The sequence below is a fragment of the Nannospalax galili genome, unplaced genomic scaffold (assembly GCF_000622305.1).
Source record: "Nannospalax galili isolate Female #2095 unplaced genomic scaffold, S.galili_v1.0 scaffold10, whole genome shotgun sequence".
NCBI classification, from domain to species: domain Eukaryota; kingdom Metazoa; phylum Chordata; class Mammalia; order Rodentia; family Spalacidae; genus Nannospalax; species Nannospalax galili.
Window position 1 is genome coordinate 3,278,662 of NW_008331140.1, and position 26,846 is coordinate 3,305,507.

The 26,846-nt window shown below is 41.4% G+C and overlaps 1 pseudogene; it reads right to left on the bottom strand.

Annotated features, from left to right (window-relative positions):
• The window catches only part of LOC103725529, a 52,474-nt pseudogene extending 26,405 nt beyond the window's left edge, over positions 1–26,069 (bottom strand).
• Positions 26,070–26,846: the final 777 nt, after the last annotated feature.

The window sequence follows — 26,846 nt, forward strand, 5'->3', positions numbered from 1 at the left end:
AAAAGATCATCCACCATGATCAAGTTGGCTTTATTCCAGAGATGCAGGGATAGTTCAATATACGTTAGTCAATAAACATCATAATTTGTATACATGGACTCAAAGACAAGAATCACACGGTCATCTCAATATATGTAGAGAAGACCTTTGACAAAATTCAATATGCATTTATGTTCAAGGTCCTAGAGGGAATTGGACTGGAGGAAACATACCTCAACATAATTAAATCCATATATAACAGAGCCACAGCCAACATCATTCCAAATGGAGAAAAACTGGAAGCATTCCCATTGAAATCAGGAACCAGACAAGGCTGTCCACTATCTCCACTCATCTTTAACATAGTTCTTGAAACTTTTATAAGAGTAATCACAAGAGCAGGAATTTAAAGGTGTAATAATTGGAAAAGAAGAGATCAAATTATCCCTTTTTGCAGATGATGTCTTATATCTCAGAGATGCCAAAAATTCTACCAGAAAACTCCTAGAAATTATTAACATGTTCAGTAAAGTGGTAGGTTACAAAATTAACCTACAAATGTCTGTATATTTTCTGTATACCAATAACAAGAAATCAGAGAAAGACTATGTGGAAACATGCCCCTTCACAATAGCTTCAAATAAAATAAAATAAAATAAAATATCTTGAAATAAACCTGACCAAAGACATTAAAGACCTCTGAGTATATGTAAACAATCCCTTTCACAATAACTGCAAAAAATAAAATACGTCAGAATAAACCTGACCAAAGACATTAAAGGCCTCTACAATGAAAATTTTAGATCTTTAAAGAAAGAGATTGAGGAAGATATCAGAAGACAGATGGACCTTCTGTCCTCATAGATTGGAAAAATTAATATAGTGAAAACGACCATCCTATCAAAAGCCATTTATAAACTCAATGAAATTCCTTTCAAAATCCCCATGACATTTTTCACAGAACTGGAAAAAAACATACTAAGATTCACATGGAAGCACAAAAGACCTTGGATAGCCAAAGCAACCCTGAGCACTAAGAGCAATGCCAGGAAGATTACTACACCAGATTGTATACTGTATTACAGGGCTATTGTCATAAAAACATGGTACTGACACAAAAATAGACCCATGGATCAATGGAACAAAACTGAAGACCCAAATATGAGTACATGCAATTTCAGCCACCTGATATTTGACAAAGGGGCCAAGGACATTCACTGCAGGAAAGACAGCATGTTCAGCAAATAGTGCTGGCAAAACTGGATCTCCACCTTTAGAAGAATGAAACTAAACCGTTATTTTTCACCATGAATAAAAGTCAATTCCAAATGGATCAAAGACCTCAATGTAAAGCCTACAACTCTGAGACTGTTAGAAGAAAACATTGGCAATAACCTACAAGATAAAGGTGTAGGAAAGGATTTTCTAAACCAGACATTAATTGCCCAGGAAACAAGGTCAAGAATCAGTAAATGGGACCTCATTAAGTTAAAAAGCTTATATACATCAAAGGAGGCAACCAAGGAAGTGAAAAGAAAACCAGCAGAGTGGGAGAAAATCTTCATCAGCGACAAATCTGACAGAGGATTAACATCTTGAATATATAATAAACTCAAAAAGAATCAAGAAAAGAATTAACCCAATTAAAAGATGGACTAAGGAACTAAGCAGAGAGTTCTCAAAAGAAATAAACATGGCTAAGAAGCATCTTAAAATATGTTCAACATCAATAATAATTAGGGAAATGCAAATTAAAACCACTTTAAGATTTCATCATACCCCAGTCAGACTGGCTCAGATCAAGAAAATAAGTGATGCCAAATGTTGGAGAGGACTTTGTGAAAGAGGAATGCTCACCCACTGTGGGAAACAGTCTTGAGTCTAGGGTGAAAGTTTTATTGACAGCCACACAGCAGGCCCGAGGCAACAACCCAACCACTGGAGGCATAAGAAATGCCTTGTGACATTTGCTCCCATTGGCAGATCATGAGACCGATGCCTAGAGCCCACCACGCCCTTATCACCACCATTTGAATCCAAAATTGCAACACTTAGATATTACAACAGTCAGGGTCATGTGGTTTCCAGGAATCCAGGCTCTGTAATCTGAAATCAACTATGCTGATGAGGCATCCCACCCACTATTCTGTGATAGGACGTTAAGTCTGTTGTGCTAATAGGATGCTAAACCTGTTATGCTAATAAGGTATCCTACTTTCTGTGCTGTGATTGGACCACTACCCCATATAAGCTTGTGCCTTCCTGCAATAAACCAGACCTATGTCACTGAACCTGGTCTCCTATATCTGAATGCGGCTCTGCTGACACAGTCTCCTCATCAGCCCTGGGGTCTGGGACAGGGGAGAAGCAGCAATGACCGGAGGCAGCACCATGCGAGCAGAAGAACTGCCTCAGCAACAGGTGAGCAGAAGAGCTGCCTCAGCACCAGGTGAGCAGAAGAGGGGCCTCAGCCCAGGGCAGGCACAAGAGCAGCCTCAGCCCATGGCGAGCGGAGGAGCAGCCTCGACGCCCATGAGAATGAAGGAACAGAACCCGTGAGAATGGAGGAGTGGCCGCCGCTGGAGGTGACTGCAATCCATTGCTGGTGGGGCTCCAAATTTGTTCAACCCCTATGGAAAGTCGTGTGGAGAACTCTTAAAAAATTGTAAATGAACCTACCATTTGATCCAGTCGTTCCACTTCTTGGCATATACCCAAAGAATTCATCCTATTGAGGAGACTCTTGCACATCCATGTTTGTTGATGATCTTTTCACAGTAGCTAAGATATGGAAGCAACCTAAGTGTCCCTCAACTGACAAGGGGATAATGAAAATGTCGTTCATTTATACTATGGAGTTTTACTCAGCAGTAAAGAAAGATGAAATCATGAAATTTGCAGTTAAATGGATGGAACTAGAAACTGTTATAGTAAGTGAAGTAACACAGACTCAGAAAAAAAAAATCAATGTATGTTCTCCCTCATATGTGGATCCTAGCACCAAATCCTGATAATTGATTATGTATCCAGACATAACAACAAGAATCAGGATAATGAAAATGAACCAGGGAGGTAAAGGAAAAGAACAAATTTGAAAGAGGAGAACAGCATGAAACAGGCATTAATAAGGGAGACATGGATACAAATTGGGTTAGTTTAAGGGAGCAGGGAGGGAAGGGGATACAAGGAACCTAGGGCATAAAGGGAAAGAAGGAGCTCAAGAGAGGTAGGACCGAAGAAGAATGGTATTATTAAGGGAGAAATGGGACAAATGGGGGCCCCTTAATTGGGGAAACCATGATGAAAGGGTTAGACAATGCAAGAGATAAATAATGCCTAGCTAGTTTTAAAAACCAGATTGTAGGGGCTGGAGAGATGGCTCAGAGGTTACAAACACTGATTGTTCTTGCAGAAGACCCAGGTTCAAATCCCAGCACCCACATGGCAGCTAACAACTGTCATATATCTGGTCCCAGGGGATCCGACAGCCTCTTCTGTCCTCTGCAGACACTGCAGGATATGGGTGCACTTACCTACATGCAGGCAATACACATATACACATAAAAATAATAAATAAAAGATTTGAAAAAAACCAGAGGGACCATATTAATCCAACAACCTACTGACAATTTATATATACCAGATCAAGAAATATATGTATAGGCAAAGTTTTTCTGAGAACCATTGGTCTTTTCCCAATCTTTATCTGCATGGCACATGGTAATTAAAAGTACCAGACTGGCAGAACTAATCATCTTGGATATTTAGCAGACATACCTTGAAGCCTATACTAATTTGGTGAGAGGGTCCTTGTTTAATTGAGTTGGCATGGTTTCTGTGCTCAATACCATATTGCTACTAGTTCAGATGTGCAAGCTTCCACCGGCCTGAAAGCCTCTGCTTGCTTGTGCTCATGAACAAGTCCTGGCTCTTACAATCTTTCCTCCCTGCTCTTCAACAATCATCTGAGCTGTGGGTGAGTGAGATTCATGGCTCAGGGACACAATCACATTTACTTGTGGCTGTGTGTGCAAAACTAATATTATATGGTTACTACCCTAAGATAAATATTCTGTGGAGGTTTTTATTTCAGATTTGTGAACTTTTCCTCTATAAGTTCGTGATCTACAGAAAAAACATAAGTGATTCCTTTGAGAACTGTGCTTTAAAAACACCTGACACTTTTACACAGCAGACTTCAAGTGAGTAGCTTGGATAGTCCAACAGCCTTAAAGAGTATTTATGATATCAACACCTAATGACATTTCAAACAATGTTGGTTTGATATTATAGAAATCTGAATATAGTGTTTCATGCAGCCAAAAAATAAATTTTGTATTGTTTCTTCTATAATGGACAGATATAAAGGAGTTAAGAATATTTCTTAGCCATTTTTTTTCAGTAACTTGAAAAACTGAATAAGTATTTCATCATAAGTTTCCTTTTGGTAGGTTATTTCATATTTTAAGTAAGCAGATTTGGTTAGCCTAAATATTCTAATTAACTTCTTGGAAAAGACATTATAACCATTTTAAGATCGGTAACTCAATTTTAAAATTGTTATTGACTAAAGAACAAAGTGCTTTTACAATGATTAAATTTCTCAAGTTTAAATGATATTCATATTATTTTCTTTTGTTTTCTAGTATTTTCATTCACTGTAACCTAATATAATTGGATGTAATGATTTAAGGTGTTACATTAGACACTGTATAGCTCATTATTTTCTTACATAAGAAATATTAAGTCTAGGCTATCTGATTTTGAAAACTGGATAAAACTGTCTTTTTTATCCTTTTTTCCTGTTACTTTAATCATATTTTACATTTCCATGTGCTCATCTGGAGCTGACCCAAGGTATAAAGATACAGCCAATAAGGGTAGCCTTGTGGTCTTCTCTCACAGTTGTATAATATGAGTCAGGTGTTCCATGAATAACTACTGTTGAACAATTTGTGTCATCTTCTAATTCAATAGAATCTTTCTTTCTCCAATCACTTTTGGTGATTGTTCAATAACTTTTTAATCCCAACATGAAACATATGTTAAATCTTTAAAAGAAAGTTGCTCCCAAATTATTGTGCCAGTGGAATTAAAATGAAAAAGTTTAAAATGGCAGAAAACCATCAATATATGTGTACACTGGGGCTGGAGAGATGGCTCAGCAGGTAAGAGCACTGGCTGCTTTTGTGGAGGACGTGGATCTATTCCCAGCATCCACATGATGGCAAGCAACCTTTTGTGACTCCAGTTCCAGGTGATCTGACGCACTCTTCTGACCTCTGCTGGCAATGCATGACATGTGTTCATCTACCTACATGCAAGTAATACTCACACACATAATATAAAAATTAAATGAAATTTTAAAAATTTGTGTGTACAATGAGTGTGAAGATAACACAAATGTCCTGTGAACAAAGTATCAATTAAATAAATAAATCTTAAGTATTTGTCTGTCATTATGTGGACAACATTTACATCAACATAGTAAAAAAAATTCTCCCTTAGTAGATTTTGAGTCCTTCAGTTATACTTGATATACTTATAGTGATTAGAGTACTAGACTAGTAGGTAAGAGAACACTTGTGTTCAGTCCTTTTGTCTGTCAGCTTCTAAATGATATTTAAATGGTTTTTAACATCTACATCTTCAAGTAGATACATCTTTAAAAATTATTTTGAGACTCAATAGGAATAGTATCTAAAAATGACTATAGACTATAAATAATATTTACAGGTACTGCATTATAATAAAATAATATGTAAAGGAGTTTCAGAAAATTGAAAAAGGTCCTTATATCTTATAATTTTCAACTACTGTGTTTCAGTTAAGAGAGTCAAAAGATGTAGTGGGATGAACATTCACATTTATTCATATGTTCAGCAATGCATTACAGAAGAGGCAAGGATAATAACAGATTAAAATCGCTGTATACAAGTGCATGGAAATTGCTAAGCTCTCAGATAGCTAAAGAATAAATAACTGTAAATGCTAGTAGGAATCATCCATTCAGAAAACAATAATTTTGTGTATACACTGCTCATTATTTTTCCAGATGTTAGTGACAGAAAGGTGATACGTTTTTACCTGATTCATTGTACTATGTAGTTTTCAGATGAGATAAATGAAAACTTTAAAATGATCACATACATAGAAAAGAAACATAAGTACAAAATATTATAAAACAGAAACCTATTCTTTCAATGGCAACCTGTAACAAGGGACATTGAAACAAGAAGTCAGAGAAGACATTTTCTTAAATGTCATATCATGTATATATGTGTGTGTGTTTGTGTGAGTGTATATGTAAATGAGTCCAAGTGCCATCAGATGCCAGAAGGGGACATTCAGTTCCTAGTGATGGAGTTACAGATGGTTGCAAGTTGCTGGTCATGGGTGCTAGGAACCAAATTGAGAATCTCTGCAAGAGCAGGAATGCACTGGAAGACTATTTTTTATCAGAATTTTCTTGAATGAGATATGGCAGGTAAATGCTGATTAAAAGATCAGGATATCCATTTATGCATCAGGGACAACCATGTAAAAGGACAAGGTTGAATAATATATTTGAAATGTTAAACAGTGTTAAGGTCTTTAGGAAGGTAGGAAACATTACAGATTTGGCAGGAAAACATAATTTTTGCCAAATTTGTGTTACTCAAGTATAGATAATCTGCAGAGTTGTGAAATAGACAATGAAAGAATGTTAAAAGTCTTTAGGGGTTGACCCAGAAAGACATAAACATTATGCTAATTTGGAACAATATGTTTTCAGTGATAAGATAAAAATAAGGAAAGTGACCATAGAGAGTGTCTTACAACATTAATCTCAGAACTCACAAGGTGAAGGCAGACAGATCTCTGTGTTTGTCACCAGCCTGGTCTATATATTTAGTTCCTGCCAACTGGGGCTACAGATAGGCCCTGCACCCCCCCCCAAAAAAAATCATAAAAAATTAGAGAAGCTTGAACCACCACAAAAATTGGGAGCCAAATGGCCAAGGGAAATAAGGAGTGGAAGGGTGATAGAGATGACTGCACTTTTATGACACAGTGATGTGGCAGACATTTGCAGGGATTACAAATGCTGGAAGAGAAACACAATTAAATGTACATACATATTATTATGGCTTTGTTTTGTTCATGCTGACTTTGAGTAATGTTTGTAATACTCAAAATAAATTAAAAGCTCTTTACTTGAGTACAAAGTGACAATTAAGTTTTTAGAAATATACATATACAGTTCATAAGCAAAGCAGCTATATAGTTGGGAAATGTTAACTAGAGTATAAATGATAAAATGATCAGCATATATAAGACCAAACTTTGAAAAAATATTGATATTTACTGAACAGTTGGATAAAATGACTCAGCAACAAAGATAAAAGATCATTCAGAAGAGATTAATAACAATAGCTTATCATCCTAGAAGAGAGTAGAGGAGGGTATTTTAAGTCAATTTCGTGAGCAATGTTAAGTATTACAAAGGTCAAATAAAATTGGGACTGAGGGAATGATATTGCTAGACACTAGGAAAAGAAAACTGAAACATCAAATGAGATAATTTCAAAGTAGCTACACAATCATTTTCTCTGATATATCTAATGAGCAATAACATGCAATATAGATGGAAATTATTTTCTACATTGAATAGTTCAGTAGTTTAAGATGTATTTGTAAAAACATACCAAATATGTAAAAATACAAGGAGATCATCTGGAAAATGAGTATTTTCAAAAGACTAGAGGTTAGAAAACACAGAAAGCAGCTATAGAACTAAAGATTGGAAGATGTTGAGAGGTCATATTACAGAGGTCTTAATAAAAAGCTAGGGTGTTTAATTTTTCAATTGGTAGATGCTGCAGGGCCATTTAAGGTTTTGGAACACAGAGAATCACACTTTTGAAAGAGAACAGCCCAGAAGTAAAGATACTAGTTACAAACAATTGCTCTGACCCAAGGGAGATAGATCGATGTTCTGAAATAGAATACTGAAAATAAAAATGGAGAAGTGGACATTGATGAAAAGGTATGAACAAGAAAGAATGAACAAGGTTTAATTTTCCTTACAATTACCTACATATCACTGACACTGAAAAAACTAATTTTACATGCATTAAAAAAATCTTGTATTGGAAAAAAATAAGATACAATTTTAAAAGCATTTGAGAATGTGTATGGTCATCCCTATGCATGAGCTAAACATTCTTATACTTATTTCACTCCTGGTTCAAATTGCTAACCTGCTTTTCAAGCAATTTTCCACTTGGGTTGACTTCGGCCTGAAGTGGTCATTTTGCACTGACCCCATTACACTGCTTTCTAATTCTCAAATCTTCCTCTGACCCTTACCTTTAATGAGAAAAGTCCTCCTGCCATATTGCCAGTATCAACTACAATTAGTCAATGTCAAATCTGTCATGATTCTGCTTTAGTGCATTCTCAAAGTATGTGGTCTTTGAAGAGAAAAATGCAGGCCAGAACTCCTATAAACAAAACCCCAGGGGGAAATGAGATGAAAAATTGCAATTATGAGATTTTAAAATTTTTCTTTCATAAAATTGAATGAGGATTTAACCTTTAAAAAAAGACTTCCATTTCATTTTAAAATATACTGTTTCATACAGAAAAACTCATTTCTTTAAAAACATTTTCTTTCAAGAAATGTTCTTTATTTTAGGGAGCAAAGGAGTATAGAAGATTATTGATGAACATAGGGAAAATCAATAAGTGCGCTCCTCACATAAGTTGATATGAGGAAAAGCTAATGAACTTTCATTTAGCATTAGAATTAGGGAATTATTGTCAGTGCCATATCAATCCTAAGGCTTGACTGAACAACAGCTATGCCTGTAAAGTTTATTTAGAAAGCAAAAAGCAAATGACACAAACCTAGATTTTCTTTCTGATGACAAAATATTAATTTGACTATACATCTGTTCCAAACTAAATTTGTGAGTGAATAGCATTCAGTGGAAACACTGTCTTAAGTTGTTCAACTGTGGTACATGGCAGTTAAGCACTGACATGTTTGTTTTCTGGTAATCAGTGATTTTAAAGTGTTTTATGCACTTACTTTTGTTATTGAAAAGTTTCCTAACATGTCAAAGTAACTCAAGAAAAATGAGACGCTATTGTAAAAAAAATATTTCAGTGACACATTGAGTAAGAAAGAGTAATGAAAAACAAATGGTTATTCTTAATTCCAGGATCACACACTTTCATAAATTATACTAACACAATGTAAAGTAATAAGCACCATAAAAAAACCTATAAATGGGGAAGTACTGGTGGCTGATCACTGCTAGGTGAGGGAGAGATGATCTTCTTTAAGGGAGTGATTCTGTACAGGATGATCAGGCTCCAGTAGATGAACTCACACTAAGGGACATCTGGCAACACAAACATGATAAATTAACAGGATAGTCCTTAAAATGTATGACAGAATACATGAAATTCTGTGGGGTGGGTTGGAAGGGAGAAAATAGGGGAGGGGGTCTAAGGATTACAGTGTATTGTATGAAATTTTAAAAAACAATAAAAGTACATATTGAAGAAAATAAAATAGATAAACATACAGAGGGAGATAATATTGAATTTGAAGTTGCGCTAGAGATATGACTCTGTGTATAAGAGTACACACTGTTCTTTTTGAGCACCTGAGTTCAGTTTCCAGCACCCACGTCAGGCAGCTCATAGCTGTCTGTGTCTCCAGCTTCAAGGTATCAGATGACATTTTCTGAACTTGGAAGTCACCTACCCTCACAAGACCACACACACACACACACACACAAACACACACACACACACACACACACACACACACATGCAATTCAAAAAAAACAAAACTTTTCTAAAAGCAAATAGACAGTTACACATTTTAGACAAAAACAACAGTTTGAGCATGTCATCCAAATGGAAAATGAAAAATCTGAATTTGTTTTTGGAAGTAACCTGTTTACAAGCAAACCTAAAATCAAATATTTTCAATGGCAGAGCAGAAAATTTAGAAAAAAAAGATTAATAATTTATACTATCATATTTATTGTGAAATGCTAGATATAGTTACTCACATATGCAATCCCAGTACTCTCAGAACTAAGGCAAGATGATCACTAGAAGTTCAAGACCAGCCTGTGCTACACAATGCGACACTGTCACAAAAGCTAAAAATTTATGGTAGGCTTTCTGTGATATTTTTCAGCTATCCTTCCCTCTTACGACAATTAGAAGATTTTGATGGATCAATGGCCAACCTTTGTTCAGGGCAATTATTATATATATACATTTTCATATATACATGTAAACAAAGTAGTTAATAGGGTTTGGGGAGCTAGCTCACTTCATAAAATGCATTACCATTCAAACATAAGCACCTGAGACAGACTTCTAGCACTCACGTAAAAAGCCAGGCAAGGTGGCATGTACTTGTAATCTAAGAATTAGGGAGGAAGAGACAGATGAATTGTTAGGGATTGCTGACCAGCTAGCTTAGCCTAATCGGTCAGTGCCAAGTACCAGTGATGAAAATTGTCTCAAAAAACAAGGTGCATAGCTGCTGAGGAATAATACTTCCAAATATATGCACACACACACATGACCGTTTATCCATACATATATCTGCACACACCTATACCTAAACCCAGATATATCCACACATAGCACATATATTTCTACAAAGTTTATAAAAAGAGGGAGCAGTATAACCGAGCAGAGCAAAGAGTTTCCCTTTAACCTATAGCTGCAATACTTGAAGGTGACTTTAGCTGCTCCCCAGCTCCAAGTTTTGAAGATTTCTTCACTCCATTTGGGCTTTGTGTAACAGAAAGCCCTGTGCATACCTCACAGGACATTTGGTAGAATTCCTTCTACTCATTTTTATGTTTCTGTATTTATTTTTTCCACTGCTTGTTATCTGGCTTGGTGGTAAAATAAAAGCAAACCCAAATAAAAATAGCTGAATTGTTTTCATTCTTCAGAGCTAGTCCAATTTTTTAATGGGCTAACTTCTCAAGTGTTAGCTATTATTGTTCATTTATGTCAGCAAAGAACATAAAGGACTGATTGATTTCAAAAACTTCTGCAGGATCTGCTTTCATCATATAAAAGCACATAAAATGAAGCAGCAAATAGCAAGATACGGCAGTACTGAAACATTTCCACAAATTCTTTGATTCTCCTCCCTGTAAAAAGGCACTGTTTATGCCTTTTTAAATCCTATAATATGTTATTCAGCTTGTCTTATTGGTTGACACACATTTGGAAATCTGAGATATTGTTGCGGGTTCTCCTCAGGCCAGCTGTGAAGACCCTAACCTGGATCTGGTCCCCTGCTGATTGCGGGGGCAAGAGGCACGGAATCACAACACACAGACCCCGGGAGTTGGGTAGAAGCAAGCACTAGGCGAGGTGCTGCAGGCTCATTTAATGCAGGAGGGGGCAGGCCTTATATTTCCCTTTTCTCCACCCCCAAGCCCTTTCAGTCAGTGTATCATTTTCTGATTGGTCCAGAGCAGGCAGTCCATCAGCAGTCACTGGGCTTGTGAGCAGGGTACTGAGGCATGGACTCCTTTTGGCGGGCTATTTGAGGACCAAGAAGTGAATTCTCGCTGAATCCCAGGGCTCTGGGTCTGCACCATCTTTGGAGGCTTCCTGCTACATTTCCACCCTTTTTCTTTAAAAATGGATGCCCAGCAAGAGCCTGTAGACAGCTCCACCTCGGGATGACCCCAGGATCATGGACTGTGCCTGTCTTAGGTTGTCCTATTCTGGCATGAACCTTACCCATCATTGGAGCATGGGCATACATGTCCCATGTCCTGGCTTAGGCTGATTCAGTCCAACAGGGTCTTAGCCGTCATTGACTACCAGCCCTCCAAGGGGTATCATCCCGGGGGATCAGTCAAGGTGGGGAATTATCTGTAGGAGGCCTCATATATTTCTGCAAGCCAAGTCTGTCGGGCTGCATAGGGTGGGTTGAAGTCATATTCATGTATTGCTCTGAGGGCCTGATACACAGAGAGATTGAATTTTTTCTGACTGCGGGAATGAAGAACAAGGCATTTAAGAAGTAGAAAGTGAAGAATAATTGTGCCTGTCAGGAGTAGGTGACAATCCAAGACGGGTCAAACAGTGCTTTTAGATTAGACCAGATTTTCTATAAGAATCCTGAATTGATGTCCAACATGGGGGCGTGGTATAATTTAGAGCAATAATTTTATTAGTTAGTAATATAGAGTAATTAAGAAACTTTTGATTCCAATGGCTATGAATATATTGTGCAAGTTGTAGGTGCACTTCAGTAATACAGGGGGTGAGACAAAGTGACCTAAAACGAGGGTCACACGCTAGCAGAGCCATGTCTTTGGTAATTGTCAGCTCTTCACTTAAGAGATCAATTTGTTGTTGTAACACATTAATGCCTGGTGAAGATGCTGATTGATAAGGGACTAAGTGTGAAAGGTAGAGGAGGTTTTGGACACAGCCTTGTTGAGTGTCTCCATAGTAGTGGAGGATTGGGTGATAGCCACTGCAGCTGTGGCAGCCAACCCTAATGCAAGGATGATGGCTGAGATGAGAGTGGCAGTGACCCCGAAATCCGCTCTATAAGGGTGACAGCATGGGAGTGGGTTGCATTGGTGACTGGAACCCAAAGGCCATGGGTTCACACATAAAGAGAACTATGTGAGCTGGATGGTTCCAGCAGGCCACCAGTACACAGTTGGTGTTGGTATCATAGCAGTTGAGTTGTCCCTGAGGGTTGGAGGTAACATTGGCTAGCAATAAGGCAAACAGGGGCTGCACGTAAATGGGGGTAGGGGGCCAGGATGTCGTGTGATCAATGGATGTACGGATTTTTTTTTTTTTTGGCACAAGTAGAGGGATTGGTGTTAGTATAAGTGCCGTTGGAAAGCTGAAGGCCCTGCTGTGCCAGTAACAGCCTCATGTCCATGTAAGCATGCAGCCCACAGAGGTCCCAGTTACCAAGTATTGATTCATGGTTGGTAGGGAGATCTTAATGCCACAGGGATAGGTGGGAGCCAGTTGTCTCCAAGATCCTAGGGGGTGATTAGAAGGGGAGTGGCTGAAGTGGCAAAAGGGAGGGATGGCATGTTTGGGCTTAGGGTGGCATCTCTACCACAGTATAGGGAACATGAGGAAAAAGGGTGCAAGGGAGCATGTTCGTAGGCAGTTGGGGAGTGGTGGGCATAGAATAGCAAGGCAAAAGTGGGGTGGAAGGGTGGCTGTCCCCCCGCCTCCCTTGTTATTATTGTCCCCAGTGCAGTGAGGACTGAGGTTACATCGGTGTTGTTGAAGGTAGGGGAAAGGCCCTGGAGTTTAAGCATGTAACCTGAGGAGGCACTGCCAGTATAATCTTGGACAGTCAGGTTGAACAGCCCAATGCATGAGGATGAGTTGCTGGTAGTGAAGCATAGAGAGTTATTTAGGGGCCAGAAACCATTGATTGATTCCCAGGAAGTAACTGTGTCCATGGTGGGGAGGCCAAGTGTAGAATTAGTTGAGTAGAGGGTGGGGTAGGCTGGGGAATGAAGCGATAAGGGCAAGAGTATAGGCGGGGAGGGGACCAAGGCCCAGAGATCATGGGCCATGGCAGGGGAGGGGAAGAGCAAACCAATTATCCAGATAACAGCAAGGTCTCTGGGTCCTGGGGGTCTTGTTGGTCAGTTGCTGGTCTCACATCTCTCGCTGGAACCCATACTGGCTTTGTTTCTGTCTGTGCCTTACCCTCTTGTTAAGAAGGGGGCGGGCAGTTGCCATTTACATGTTACGGGATCCTTCCATCTCACTAGTGGCAAGGGTGTAGGCCTAGGTATGGTAGCCCAGTGTTTGTAGGCTGGGCTTAACCCATTTTCATTGAAGGACAGGAAATTAATGCTGAATACATCTTCAACTAGAGCCAGGTGCAGGTCCCTTTTAGAATCAGGGGTAGCAAATTTTTGTAATGTTTCTTTGAGGATCCTATTTGCCTGCTCCACAATGGCTTGTCCCTGTGGATTATAAGGTATGCCAAGGGAGTGGCTAATTTTCCATGTTGACAGGAATGATTGGAATTGCAGAGAGGTGTAAGCTGGCCCATTATCAGTTTTTAGGGTCCATGGCACTCCCATTACCAGCATTGCTGATTTGACTGCCTTAATGGCATGTGAGGCCTTTTCACTGGTTTGAGCGATGGTGAAAAGAAAGGAGGAGTAGGTATCAACAATGACATGGACATACTTAAGATTACCAAAGGAGTTATAATGGGTGACATCCATTTGCCAGAGGGCATTGAGTAGGAGACCATGAAGGTTAACCCCATATCAATTAAGGGAGGTTAAGGGAGCAAAGGGTGCACATGTAATGCAATATCCGCTCAGATATTTGCATTGAGAGATGGATAGTCGGGTAGAAGGTGGTGCAGACTGCAAGGAGAAAGGTAAAATTGTTGGCATAAGGCTCTGGCTTTTTCTAGTAGAGGAATCTCTACAGACATAAGTTTATCTACTTTGTCATTTCCCTTAGCCAAGATCCCAGGGATCTTGGTGTGTGATCTTATGTGGGAGATGTGCCAGGACCATTGTCTGTTATTTAAGAATCTGGAGAGCTCTCATCATTCTAGTGATGGTATCCTTGTTGTCTTTTACTCAAGCAAAGGGAAGACATCTGAGAGCCTGAACCGCATACTGGCTGTCTGAGAATATATTGAGAGGCTCAGTCTGGCAGATATGGAAGATTCTAACAAGTCCAGGAGCTCCCCCAGCTGGACAGAGCCGGGATTGGCTTGTACATAACAGGTGGCATCCTTTCGCATGTGCTGAATGACAATGCCATAATGGGACTTATTGGCAACTGAGAAGGCGAGCATGGCTAAAGTTAGGGGGTTATTGCAGGGGGAAGTGTGTGGCTGAGTGGTGATTTCCAAACAGGCCAGGCTGGCCAGTCGCTTATCTGGGACTGTGTGGTTATCCAACTCCCATGTGAACCTGGACATCATTAGTTGGAAAGCCAGAGAGTCTGCCCATAATGTCTGGGAATGCTTAAGAGGAAAGGGCAGTGTAATTTTCTCAGGTTCCTTTCCAAATATACGCCTGGCTATCTGTCGTCTCTTAATTGATAACTTGAAAGCAATATCATACTTATAGCTAAGCCTAGTTAGGTCCAAGGTAGCCAGATGGATCTGCACCAGGGGGTCTTGCTGCCATAGCACCCCCAAGACACCATTTTTAGTCCAGAGGATTAAGGCCAGTAATGGTTCTGCTGGCTCATGACGTTGGAGTGACACAGACCAGAGTATATGATCTATCTTGTTAAGAAGATCTTTAGCTGACTGGGTGAGAGGGATCCTTGAATTTTGTGAATTGTGGCCTTCCAGCAGGGAGAACAAGACCTGGAATTCCTAGTCAGGGACTGGTATAAGTTGTTTGAGCCAGTTTATAGTCCCACAGAATTCTTGGAGCTCCATCAAGGTATATACAGTTTTTTGCAAAATGGAAGTGTTAAGCGGTTTAATTGCTGTACTATGATATGATGGGATGGGGGGATAGATGTAGGGTGTGGTAAGCCCACTTGTAGCTAGCCCATGTTTTCCATCTGGGCATTGACTGCTCTAAGATCTTGGAGGAGTCTGTATTTCCCCGATTTCTTTATAATAACAAATATTGGGGTATTATGTTTACTGAGAGAGGTCTCGATGTGGCCAAGCCTCAACTGTTCATCTACCAAATTTCTGAGGGCAGAGAATTTAAGTTCTATTATAGGCCATTGGTTCACCCAAATGGCATCATTAGAGAGCCAGGTAATTGGAATCGGTTCCGGGGCCAAGACTGGAGTCAATCCCGGGCAAGCAGTGGCTGTTAAGATTGGGGGTGTTGGGCAAGGTGTTGTCCTTTCCCTGATAGTCCCAAGTTATCAAGGAGCATGATATAATCATAAAAGACATGGTCATCGATGGTAAGGACCACGCCCATGTCCTCTAGGATGTCTCGGCCCCATAAGTTACAGGGAACGTCCGTTACTATGGGGGTAATTGTGCCCTGGTTCCCATCTAAGTCCTTCCAATATACTGGACGTGTGACCAGCTTGGTATCTTGTTTTCTGCCAACTCCTTTTATTGGTGGGCCTGGCCGGTATTTCCAATGAAGGAAATTAAGGGATTCAGTTTCTGATATAATGGTGACATCAGCCCCTGTGCCTACTAGGCCCTTTACGGCAGTTCCATCTAGGAACAGGGTCATTAGTGGCGAGTGGTTGAGGATTGGGAGAGTCCATAATGTCTGTCTCATTTCCCTTCTTGTGGGCGGGGCTGAGGGGTGCCCCGGGTGGAGTTTAAAGTAGCCGAGTCCGGATGAGGCTGTGACCTACATGGAACCCTCTTTTGCACTTGGGGCAGCGAGTCTTGGGGCAGGCTGTAACTCTTGGGCAATGACTACAAAAGCGGCCAAGCCCCCCACAGTTCCAGCAGCTTTCCCACTCGCCAAAGTGGGTGGGCTTTCCTTGTGACAAAAGAGTCTCCAAGGAGGCACTCAAAGCCTCAGTAGGGCCCACTCTAGGGTCTAAGTCTCTAGTAGCGAGTACCCATTTGTGAATGCTATCATTGCAGACAGGCACAATAGTATGAGTAGGGATGTTTAGTCCCTCCCAAGTTAATTGTTTGATAAGCACTCTAGGGTGGGTCCAGACTCCACCTTCCATTCTACTGCCTCGGTGACATGGGTAAGTAAATCCGTGAAGGATCCCCTGACTGTTGAATCAAATTACGGAAAAAGACTTGTGGGTCATGGGGGGAGCAACATTTAAGGGCCTTAAAGGCCAAGTCAGAAACTTGTTGAAAATAGGCATGGAGGCCAATAGTAGACTGGGAGATGGGGTCAGTATTTTGTCCACATCCTGTGAGCATGTCCAACGTAATGTTGAGGCCATATTGGAGATTTAGGCATGCCTGATTTTCAGCCTGACCCTCATAGGCTGCGCGCCAGTTTAGAAAGACTGAGGGTTCTAAGACTGCCTTCAGTAAGCTATACCAATCATAGTGGGTTTGTAAATGTAAGGACCACTGGTGAAGAACGTGTTCAAAATATGGGGAATTAGGGCCTGATTGCTCAACCGCCTTGCGGATAAGAACAAGGTCAGTGAGTGGGGTTGGCAGCCAGGGATGCTGCACTGCATCAGGGCCAACATTAACCTGAAATGCAGACAAAGGCGGGTGAGGCTTTAAGGAGGGTGGTCTAGGAGGGAGGGGCATGTTAGAAGGGGAAGAAGCAGGGTGATTACTGGGGGGTGAGGGAGTAACTCCTTCCATGGGTAATGGAACAGGGGAATTACTGGGCATGGTAGCTCTAGGAGAGTATCCTGAGGTATAGGCAAAGGAGCTCCTTCCTTATTGGAAGTGGGCACAGAGGTGGCATACACCTCTGGGTCCACGGGGGCTGGGAGGTCTGGGGTCGAGTTAATAGCCAGATCTACACTAGTTTGCTCCCAGCAGTGTTTGTTGTGGGCCGAGATGACTTCCTCAGGAGAGGAGGATTTAAGGCTAGCAATGATGTCTAGGATGATCGGTACGAATGATGCAGGGGGAGTGATCCCTGAACCGACCTCCCTTTTATGGGCCAGGAAGAGGACCTGCATCCACGTGTCAGGGTCCTACATGTTTTCAGGGGAGACCCATGGAGCCAAATTAGTGGCTTCATACCAAAAGTGATCGATATCTTTTGGTTTCACTTTCAACCCTCTGGTCTTAAGGAGCACCTTGAGTGCTGCCGTTTGTGGTTCCCTGCATGGTGGTGGTAAATTGCCCATTGTGGGAGGCTCTCATGAAGGGAAATGCACCACAAAAGTAGAAGACGAGGGTGACTACTAAGAGGGCACAAAGGAAGCAAAGAAGCACTGTCAGCCACTCAGATGTAAATCACCCCAACATGTAAAGGTGTATCAGATCCAAATGTCTTGTGCTCAGTGAGGGACTTCTGGAGGCCATGACACCTCCAGCCATATGCTCACACAGTATCTCCAGGACAGGCAACAGGGTGACCTGAAGCTTCGGCTCTGAGTTTGGCATGGATCAGTCCTTATGTGAACTCACCAGAATGAGCCGAGAGGGGGGAGTTGCCAACATGGGCTTTGGGATCACATGGTGGAGTGTGCCCCCCTGATCTAACAAACTAGTCCAACAATAAAGAGGACAGACAGGGTGGAGGGGACAGAGGAGAGGGCTACTCATTTACCCTCGAGCAGCCGAAGAACAGACAAATCCAGGGGCCTACTTACCAAACGAACCATGGTTCTGGGTGTTGCCAACGCCATGGGCAGGAGTCTCTGTTCAGGTGCGAGGTGTGAAGACCCTAACCTGGATTGGATCCCCTGCTGATTTGGGGTGCAAGAGGTGTGGAGTCACGACACACAGACCCCGGGAGTTGGGTAGAAGCAAGCACTAGGTGAGTTGCTGCAGGCTCGTTTAGTGCAGGAGGGGGCACACCTTATATTTCCCTTTTTTCCACCCCCAAGTCCCTTTAGTCAGTGTATCGTTTTCTGATTGGTCCACGCCAGGTAGTCTGTCAGCAGTCACTGGGCTCGCCAGCAGGGTACGGAGGCATTGGCTCTTTTGGCGGGCTATTTGCGGACCAAGAAGTGAAGTGAATTTTCGCTGAATCCCAGGGCACTGGGTCTGCGCCATCTTTGAAGGCCTCCTGCTACAAGATATAAATCAAGAAGACTCTGCCTTGGAGCCACCAAGCTATTAGGATATATAAATTGAAGAGGCCAAATATCGGTGCACTTCTTAATATTCCTAGTTTCTGACCTCGTTAACAGTCACCATGAACTCCTGACAATGTAAAGCCTACTTTGAAGATCTAACCAAATCATAATATGATAATTACAATTTCTATCTGGCATCTATATTAAATCTTCAGGATAAATCAACCACTCATGAAAATAGCCTATCTAACAGCTTTCCAAACTCATCTTACACAAAGTCATGAGAAGAGTATGTTAGGGCTAGAGAGATGGCTCAGTGAAAGAGATCTTTATTTCCAATTCCCCTATTGGTTGAATGAAGTATTCCAAAAGAAACTGAATTGATAGCTCAGCCAAAACTGTACCCTGTGTCATGGGATGCAAACTCCTAAAGTGATGTAAATTTAGGTATCACATTTGCAACATCCGTAACTAATCCAAACATGTTATACAAATGATCGTTTATGACATGATTAGTGTTCTGCTGGGAAATTTAGGAAATATGAAGAAAAATATGAGATGTACCATTGTTGAAAGAGCTTGTTATATTCATAGCACTGGTTTACTTGTTGAGTTCATCATGTTTTTTGGAAACAGGACAAGTAAATTTCCATAGACGCAGTTTAGTACCCAAGTGGCTGCCAATGCTACCGAACTCATTGTATCTCATTCATTCTTCTTCAGTAAAACTGACCTTTCGCTGTTCCTCAGATAAGATAAGGATTCCATTATTGGCCTTTAATTCTTATTTAAATTCTCCAGAACATCACACAAACTGTATTTTGTAAGCTATCTTCTCTCTCACATCAACTTTATTTTTATCACCAATGCATTATAGATTGCTTGCCTGTATATATCTTTATTAAACACTGATCCATATGAAAATTCTATACTTACAACCACTTAGTTGAGTAAAATGCCAAAATATTTTTTCAATAATTATTCCTGAAACAATGCAATAGATATTGTCTTTATATTCACTGAGTTGATATTCTATTAAAGGGCATACATCATCACCTTAAAATAGCAATAAATATTAAGGAGATACAATTGACACAGAGGGATGGGAGGACATCAGTGAGTCAGAAAGACATCTCAAAAGATGCTGTGTAACCAACAATAATAAAGGACAAGTCATTTATGCTTAGAGGGAAGAGCATCCTATAGCAAAGGAAAAATAGATTGATTTCAAGGTCAAAATTTCTTGGTGTTTTTGAGGCATAGGTAAAAAAAATCCAATGTCAATACTATAAAGTACGTGAGGGAAAAGGATAAAATTGGAAAGTGCAGGATGGAGATTGATTGGGATACTATATGAATTTCAAATTTCTCCTAAATAGTTTTGGTGGCCATTAGAATGTATTTATCAGAAGACGAAATAAATGTAATTTACACTTTCTAATGATCACTGCATATTTTGGGGGGATTGCTTATATTACTGTTTGAGTAGAACTGAGAATTAGATTGCTATTGGCTATTACTGTGGTACAGATATTATATGGATGAATGAACAAATAAATCAATAGTTAATTGTGAAAATTAAAAAGAAAGAACAAATGATAAATCAGAGAAAAACAAAGACATATGGAATGAAATGCCAAAAACACATAATTGCTGCAACTATTGACAACAGAATTTTCAGTGAAATGCTCTCCTTCTAGAGTTGTTTATTATTCAGTAATTCCAAACAGGTTAAAAAAGTAATTTATTTCAATCACAGAATTTTCTGTTGTTCTAATGAAATAGTGACTATAATAAGTCTGAAGTTATAAACAGTTTCACCTGTCCTATTTTGTAATTTACTGACGTTGTCCTGAGACAACTACTATAAATCTTCTCTGAATATATACATATACAATATAAACTTGCATATACAATAAACTTGCATATAATAAGAGTTCAGTCACTCAATAGACTGCACAGTTAGGAAATTGTGGGGACCTAAGGCCCCGCCTTGCCAAGATGGTGCCAAGAGGAAGTTACTGGGGCACTGCCTGACTTGTTTTGAAGATCATAGGATTGGATGCCCGTCCTTCCACACTCCTGGGCGGCACGTGATCAGCTCTTGTCTGCCATAAGCTTTCATGGGCTCCCACCTGCATGCATGCATTGACCTTTAAGCTGATTGGAGAACTATGAGGGGTGGGGGAATTCTGCTTGTGGTTTCTGCCTTTAAAAGCACCCTGCCCTGCTGCAATAAACGAGTTCCTGCTTTACTAGACTCGCCATTGCATCTAATTGTTCCTGGTGCTGGCGGCTGCAGGGGCTGACGAATGGCGTGGTTACTCATCAACAGTCATCCTTGTGCGGCGGTTGCAGGCTCAACCCCCCCCCACAACTGGTGCCCAACATGGGGCACAAAGGTAGGTGAAAGGAAAAGAATTGGGGACAATCGAGAGTCCAGGGTAAGAAAGATCTGAAAAGATGGGTAATGCAATTGATAACCCTGAGGACCTGGCAATTAAGGCACTGAGAGAAATGCTTAAAAGTAGGAGGTTGGATCTGTCAGATCTGGCAGCTCAAATGGTTTGGGCAGAGGCCGTCCATTTGGCTCCCTGGCTACTTGGGGCTAATGTTTTTACTGGGGATACATGGGAACATGTGGAATGCCTAGCTTGAGAAAGGGAGGTTCAATTGGAGATTGAGCCACCACTGTTGTTCTACCCTACTATCTTGGCTTTAAAGGCATGCTTTCAGGCCCAGAGCCCTAAGCCCTAGGAACCACCTCATGACGAGCCTTCAGAAACCCAGGCATGGGAATCATGGGAAGAGTTTGAGGAAGAATGCAGAAATGCAACAGAAGTGAAACCAAAAGCGGCCAAAGTAACAAGCGGCACCTCAGGTGTGCCCTGGTCAACTTCAGGCCTTCCAGGACCCATGAAAACCATCCCCATTCTCAGGACCCATGGGCTCCTTTTTCAGATGGAGAGCAAAAATACAGGGCAATAAACAAAATGATCCTGGGGATTGGCCGCTCTCTTATCCTGACCCCTCTCAGGAGGCTTCTGTGAGGCCATGGGTAGAAGTGTATCCTATTAATGTCAACCCAGGTGGCACTTGTTCTGACCCCTGATATCCCTAGGAGGTGAAGGATTTAAAGGAATTTAAAAAGGCAGTGGCTGAGGATGGCCCGGGATCACCGTGGGTAGACACTCTCCTCCAAGGCTTGGCTTATCAGCAGTGTACTACAAAGGATTGGCTGGACCTCACCAAAGCAGTCCTTCCTAGCCCCATATATATTAAATGGTGTGCCCTCTTTAAGGAGGAATGCAGGATACAGGCTGAGAGGAATGCAAGTGCCAACCCACCTGTCCCCATTACTTTTGGGATGTTGCCTGGTTCAAGTGACCATTACACCACAGGGGAGCAACAGTCAGGCATTCCAGCCCCATATACAGAACATGTCAGGGTCATAGGATTAAATGCTTGGAGAAAATTGGACGAGGGGCCTACCGAATCCCCCTGTGCAGGGATTAATCAAAAGCCTGGTGAACACCTCTATGAGTTTATAGACAGAGTAGAGAAGAGCTTCAAATGAAAATTTCCCGCAGGCCCATTGAGGGAGCAATTCACTAAACCCCTGGTATGGGGTGGAATGGATTTTGATCATAAGATAGCCTGTGCTGGCCTTAAGGACAGGTGCATGGGACAATGGATAATTGCCTTCAAGGAGGTGGGAACACAGAGGGGGCAAACCAAAGCCATGGCTGCTGTCTTACAGACACAAAGAGAGGCTCTGACCCATGCCCTAACCCAGGCATTTAATTCACTTAATCTGGGACAGAAGGTAACAATGGGGCCTAGAGGAATAGAAGGCCTGTGTTTTGGCTGTGGCCAGCCAGGCCATATTAAAAGAAATTATCCTCAGTGAGAGAACTGGCCTAAGCCTGGAAGTGGGGTATCAAAAAGACCCCCATCTACACCCTGTCCCTGGTGCCACAAAGGGTTCCATTGGCAGAAGGATTGTAAATCCAGATTTGATTTTGAAGGAAAGCCTTTAAACTAAATGGGGGGCAGCCTCCAGCCTGTTAACAAAAGGAGGACTTCCCCATGATTGGCTACATTTACAATGCCCTAAAGGAGGGATCAGGAGAGGAGAAAAACCTATGGCGAATTGGACAGTCACTATTACCCTTGGTGTAAGGCACAAGATGGATCTTGAAATAGTTGGCAAGAGATTTTGCTGCCTAGTGGACACAGGGGCAGATAGAACCATTCTTAGGAGGAAGTCCCATCACGATGGCACCTGGTTTCTGGGCCTCAAATCTTAGGTATGGGAGGATACACCCCATCAGAAGAGACTTGAGAATGGCTTACATGGAGGAATGCTGATGGAGCAAAAGGGGAGGTGCGACCCCTAGTGGCTATGGGACTATCCGCTAACCTTATAGGACAGGACATATTGGGGGATGCACAAGCCTGCATAACCACTGATATTAAGGCATTTTATGACAGTCTCTTAGACCTTGAAGAGTCTGACAGACTTCCTGAGCCAATGGCTCAGGGATTATCTCACCTTACCAATTATCAGGGAGACCCAATTAAAGAACCCTGGGTTCATCCCCAATTTTAGGGGCCACTGACACCCAGGTAACGGCCATTTGGTGGTTGCCTGGCTCGCTGGTATGGGTAGAACAGTGGCCTTTACTAAAAACCAAATTACAGACTCTAAAAGATATTGTAAAAGAACAATTACAAAAAGGACATCTTCAGCCTTCCATGAGTCCTTGGAACACTCCAGTTTTTGTAATCCAAAAATCATCAGGCAATTGGAGGATGCTCCAGGACCTCTGGCAAATTAACACATGGATGATTAAGGTGGGAACCCCACTCTGGGGACTTGCCTGGATCCCCACTATTGCAGCTGATATGCATCTAATGATATTAGATATTAAGGATTGTTTTTTCTCCATTCCTCTACATCTTGAGGACTGCCAAAACTTTTCATTCTCCCTACATTCCTGTAATTATGGGACACCTGATTTGAGGTATGAATGAATGGACAATGCTACCACAAGGTATGGCTAATAGGCCTGTCTTTTGCCAGTAATATGTGAGAGGACTTTTAAGATGTTTATATGGATGATATAATCTTAGGAGCCAGCACGGCTACACAACTACAACACCTCCATCAACTTGCTCAATCATGTCTTTTAAAAGGGGGCTTACATATATCCCCTGAAAAGGTCCAGGTTATTCCACCATTCAAGGTATTGGGCACACAGCTTTCTATTGACTCAGTGAGCCCCTTAAAACCCCAGCTACATGTCCACCCTAAAGTAACAATTGTAGAGTTACAAAAAGTGTTAGGGGAATCAACTGGCTCTGCAGTTGGATTTCTTTTCCTACAGAGAAGCTATTACTCCTGTGCCACATAATGACAAATAAATCGCCTTCTAATATAATCATTCTTGAGCCTTCACATTATGAAATAATTAATGAGATTCAAGAGGCATTAAATATAGCACAACTAACTAGGTATGACCCCACTAAAGATCTAGAATTATGGATATTGCCAGGGGAGAACTTAATGACAGCTGTGTTGCTACAGGAAAACAACCCACCCAATGGGTACATACTTCTGTCGGAGGCACCCCCAGAGTTTTTTCTCCCACAGACAAACTGGCAGATCTAATACAAAGGGATGCAAATTTGCTGTGAGACACTATGCTATAGACACTGCAAAAATAATTGTCCCTTACCACCTCAAGGACTTTGATTGGCTGCATAAAAATAATAGCTTCTTGGCTCTCTCCCTAGAGGGATTCATGGGAACGCTAGATTGTCATTATGGAAATACTGGGTTGCTTCATTCCGATCTCTTCCCTGGAAATACACCCAGATAATATCCTATAAACCCTTGCTGGTGTGTACATCACGGTCACTGATGGAGATAGGTACAGGGCTGCAGTGGTGATATATCCACCAAATAGAAATAAACCTTCAAAATATCAATATACCTGTGAGGGATCAGCCCAATTTAAAGAACTTATGGCTGTTATCTTGGCCTTAGGCCAAATCAAAGAACCTGTAAATATATTTTCAGATAGCCTATGTGTTACCAATCTTATTCCTGGACTTATAAGGTCTCATATTTGGCTGGATAGTAATCCTATCACTCCCCTCATAATTCAGGCTCATACACTCCTTACATAAAGAGGCCATCCTATATTTATACAACATCTTAGAGGTCATCAGGGCATGCCTGGGTTTCTGTCCCAGGGCAATGCCTTGGCTGATACATTGGCATCCACACGAATACTGCTAGGAAATACCGCACAAGCACAAGACTTACATAATTTGACTCATATAAATTGGTGTGGGCTTCATAAAAGATTCCCTCAATTACCAATCAAAAATTTAAAAAGATTATACAAACTTGTAAATCTTGCCAGCCTTCTATTCAAGTACCTCCATTACAAGAACCAGGAGTAAATCCTAGAAGTCTCAAACCCAATGCCTTCTGGCAAACAGATGTTACACATATACCCACATTTGGCAAACTTAAATATGCCTTTATCTCTATTGATACCTTCTCCCATGCCTGTTGGGCTATGGCCCATACAGGAGAAAAGGCTAAACATGTTCAAACCCACTTCCTTCAATGCTTCTCAATCCTTGGATTACCTCACAAAATAAAAACAGATAATGGACCATGTTTTATCAGTCAAACTCTACAGGAATTCTTTAAGCTTTGGAAGATTCGGCATATTACAGGCATCCCTTATAATCCACAAGGCCAAGCGATCATAAAACGCAATCATCAAAACCTTAAGGCTGAAATACAAAAACAAAAAGGGGGAATAAACCCCCACCAAAGTTTATATATGGCTTTATTTAGTATAAATATTCTTGATATACAAAAAAATCAGATAGAATCTAAATTTCAAAGACATTGGAGAAATCAAGACCAATGCCCACAAGTACAAGTATGATGGAAAGATCCACTTACAGGGCAATGGAGGGGCCTGGATCCCCTGTTAGCCCAAGGATTCAGATTCGGATGTGTCCTCCCCATAAATGAGCAGACACCAATATGGGTACTGGCCAGAAATCTCAAGTACCTGGCAGCTTTAGAAGGATAATAATATAAAAGGCCATGGAGACAACAGGATCCATGAGTTTAGCTGTCCCTTGTTTTCTCTACATAGGAGATGTGTTCTAGACCTGGATGGACCATACTCTTCATCCTCACAGTTGTTGGCCTGGTGATCACCCCGATCTTCATCCTGACATTGATCCTCCTGGACCTGATGGAGGAACTCCAGAAGATCAACAACACACTGTAAACAGCCTAATTGTCCCTTGTTCTGGACCTCACGTTGTTGAGTGCTCGTCAGCCAGACCCTCAGCTCCATAGGTCAGCCCCTTCTTTCTCCTCCTTTCCTTTTTGTCACGGACTGGCACCTCCCATGTGATGTCCCACGCCTAAGATCTAAGCATCCCATGCCAATGATGGGTAGATCTCCTTCTGGCAGGTACTCCTAAGACAGGAAGTGCACATGGCCAGATGCACTGACCAATGACAGGCAAGGCTTGGTCAGGAAAGAGACAACCTAAGACAGGCTGGGATGCTTGGCACATGGAAAGGGGCTAGCCACCTATCCATAGGGCATTGCCTGATGGGTAGGCTGTGATTAGCCTGTTAAAGAAAAGAAAATGGAGGCGATGTGGGGACCTAAAGGCCACGCCTTGTCAAGATGGCACCGATAGGAAGTTACTGGGGTGTGGCCTGACTTGTTTTGAAGATCATCGGATTGGATGCCGGTCCTTCCGCACTCCTATGTGGTGCGTGATCAGCTCATGTTTGCCATAAGCTTTCATGGGCTCCTGCCTGCATGCATGCATTGACTTTTAAGCTGATTGGAGAACTATGAGGGTTGAGGGAATTCTGCTTGTGGTTTCTGCCTTTATAAGCACCCTGACCTGCTGCAATAAACGAGTTCCTGCTTTACTAGACTCCCCATTGCATCTGATTGTTCCCTGTGCTGGGGGCTGCAGGGGCTGGTGAACAGAGCACTTACTCATCCTCAGTCATCCTTGCATGGGGGTCGCAGGCTCGAACCCCCCACACACGCAAGAAATGAGAAGCTGAATGCCAAACCAGATCTCCCTTTGCAAGCTATTGACCAAAG